Source organism: Limulus polyphemus, unplaced genomic scaffold (genome assembly GCF_000517525.1).
Source record: "Limulus polyphemus unplaced genomic scaffold, Limulus_polyphemus-2.1.2 Scaffold3836, whole genome shotgun sequence".
Taxonomy (NCBI): Eukaryota; Metazoa; Arthropoda; class Merostomata; order Xiphosura; family Limulidae; genus Limulus; species Limulus polyphemus.
In genome coordinates this window covers 4,182-7,744 of record NW_013669446.1, presented here as the reverse complement: position 1 = coordinate 7,744, position 3,563 = coordinate 4,182, and positions in this window count along the sequence as shown.

The window sequence follows — 3,563 nt, the reverse complement described above, 5'->3', positions numbered from 1 at the left end:
TGGCCATTGCATCCTGCATGGTAGAGGGGTGTGCTTGCTTCACTTGTATCTTAAGTTGTGGACTGTCCAAGGCATCTACAAACTGATCTCTCAGCAACAACTTGAGGAGATCGGGTGGTGCAGTTGGGTAGGCTTTGTGTGCCATGCTCTCCAAGTCCTGTGCCAGCTCTTGCAGGCTCTCCCCATTAACACGGACTCTCGTCCTGAACCTGGCCCTGTAGACTTCTGACTGATTCTGGGTTCCGTACCTGAGTTCCAGAGCCTCTACCAGTGCTCTATAGTTGTGTCTGTCAGCTGCTGTCAACTGTCCAAGTATTTCCAGTGGTTGTCCCTTCAAGCTTGTTGCCAGATATACAGCTTTCTGCTCCTCTGTCCATCCATTCATCTCTGCCAGTAACTCAAACTGTGCTCTATATGCATCCCACGGTGCCTTCCGATCTAATTCCTGTGGCTTCCTTCGCACTGGATCACTCCTATTACTGACATTCATATCTGGGATGTTACTTCTAACGGGACTGAATATGTCTGCATTAGGGTTTAGCTGCGGGCTCTGTAAGGGCTTGCCATTGTCTGGGGCTGATTAAGTCGATGGTCAATGTATCCTCCTTGTGTAACACACAACAAATCATTCTTTAATGTATCTAATTCGCTTTTAAATTTACTGATGTTTTCCATTTGTACCTCTTGCCATTGTTGTTGATTTTCCTGTAGTTGCTGCTGACTTTCTTTCTGTTTCCTTTGTTGTTCAAGTTGCCACTGCTGTAATCTCTCTTCTTGTTTCTTTTCTCGTTCTTCTTGTTTATTTTCTTTTTCCTCCAACAACTGCTTTAATCTCTTCTTGTTTATTTTCTTTCTCCTCCAACAACTGCTGTAATCTCTCTTCTTGTTTCTTTTCTTTTTCCTCCAACCACTGCTGTAATTTCTCTTCTTGTTTCTTTTCTTTTTCCTCCAACAATTGCTGTAATTTCTCTTCTTGTTTCTTTTCTTTTTCCTCCAACCACTGCTGTAATTTCTCTTCTCGTTCTTCTTGTTTCTTTTCTTTTTCCTCAAACAACTGCCGTAATTTCTCTTCTTGTTTAATTTCTCGTTCTTCTTGTTTCTTTTCTTTTTCCTCTAACAACTGTTGTAATTTCTCTTCTCGTTCTTCTTGTTTCTTTTGCTGCTCTTGTATTGCAGCCATCAAGTCTGCTAGGCTGTAGTTTGATTTGCCGCTTCGGGTTTCCATTTTTTTTTCTATCCCACTCTCTGACACCGTCCCACTCTCTGACACCAATTTGTTACGTCTCCGTTAGTTAATTAACTTTCCGTAACTTCGTTCCGACGAAACTTTAGCGACACAAGTCCTTACTTAATAAAACTGGTTTATTCTTTCCGAATACAACTTTACGATACACTTATTTTCAACATTCGCGCTATAACAAACGCTAGTTCATGTCTCACGAGCTCTACATCAACAATACGTTTCTCTCTGACTGCAGTTCAATTACTCATTACCTACACACACATTGTTATCCCGTCACGTTGTCACCCTCTTTTATATACCAGACTACCCTATATCTAGTAAATACTAGAGCATTCACCAAGGTACAGGATAGTTCTAGAAAATAGGTGGCGCCACACCAGTCACGTGACCTCGATGACGCAACAGTATGTTATATTTGTTCATTGATGTTTCAACTCAGAAAATGTAATTTTTTAAAACTGACATAGATTTTTGAAATAATGTTATAGTAACTTGTATTATCTTTTTCACCTAAAAATCAGTGCAAAACTTAACTTTATGTACACCATACTATTTAAAATTATTAGTTTACCAAAGCATCAAATACATTTTTAACAAATGAAAAATACCGAAAAAGAGTTGACAATTATAATCATAAAAGAATATTTAGTTATAAATCAAGCTATTCTTCGACTATTTAAAAATAGATATTTCCTTACCTGGATTTTGAATTGTTGCTGTAGCATGAATTATCTTTCAGCCGACACTATGAGCTCAAGTAATGGCGAAATATCTTGACCGGCATCAGCAACAGAATTATGCGTTCTTATATAACTTAAGAGAGTCATCATACATTAAGCTTAAATTGAACATAAGTTTTTGTTTTATAACTTTGTACGAGGGGAATCTCCGATCATTTCAGTGTTTGTCTCCATTTTTTACTTGGTCTTGGCATGAAAACTTGAGGCTGCTGTCAAACTTTAGGTCCATAACTGTTTTTTGTTGTTATTTTCAACAACAGAAATAACATTGCAATAACTATGTTTTGCATTGTACACCTATACACCATCAACAGATTATTTTCTGTCGATGATCACGAAACCACTGTAAAATTGGATAACAGTCTCTCATCTCTGAACTTAGGTAACTGTAACTTAAGGAAAATCGTGTGATAATGTGTTATGACTTCAACTTACTACAGTGAACTCTACTAAGTTTTTGTAAGTCTTATAACAACTTCGTTGACATTTAAGATGTAAAAACTCTATAATTATGTTATAAAGTAAGAATAATACTAACTTAATTATAGTAAGCATAGTCTTTGAACAATGATCTCTAGAAATACATCTAATCACGTTGGTGAATATGTGACATAGGTTTTATGTGAATTTTATATGCACCCTCTTTATAAACTGATTTCTTGTAAAGGATAGGTATGTCTTTTCTTGTAGACAGATGTGGGAAGCATTTAGGGAAAAATTGATATGCATACAGAACGTCCATATTCCCTACAGAAAAAAATGGTAATGCAGTGCATTAAGCTAGGATGGTTAAGTAAAGGTTTAAGAGATCACATTAGGGATAAACATAATAAATTAAAGTAATTTAAGCTTACTGGAAATAATAAGGACTTGGAGAACTATAAGAAATCAAGAGAGCTGGTTAAAAAGAAAAAACTGTATATGAAAGAGGGGTTGGCTGAGACGGTTAAATCAAACAATAAGGAATTTTTCTAGGTATATGATGGGTAAGCAGAATGTTAGGATGAGGGATTGGGCCTCTTAAAAATGATAGTGAAGAGATGATCTAGGAATATTATGATATGGTAAAGTTATTAAATTATGTGTTCTATTCAGTTTTACAAAGGAAGATACAAGTATTATGCCTCAACCAGAGCACTTAATGTATGGGGAAAATATTGATGTAAAAGATATCATTTTAAGTTCTGAATTTGTTAGAGAAAAGTTGGGAAATCTCAAATTTGATAAATCTCCTCCCAGATAACTTTTAACCTAGAGTTTTCAAGAAACTTAAAGATTTTATTTGTAAACCACTAGCTAATATTTTATAGGTTACTGAGTAATGGAAGAGTATTAGAAGATTGGAAATTGGCTAATGTTAGTCCAATATTTAAAGGAGGTGATAAACATTGTCTAGGCAATTATAAGCCAGCTAGTCTTACATCAGTAGTTGGAAAGGTTTTGGAGAGTGTGATTAAAGATGCATTCCAGAGTCACTTAAAGCAGTTTGATATAGTGTCAAAGAGCCAGCATGGTCTTGTTTGACAAATATTCTGACATTCTTTGCAAGAATTGATGAAGCAAATACTGTAGATTTGGTT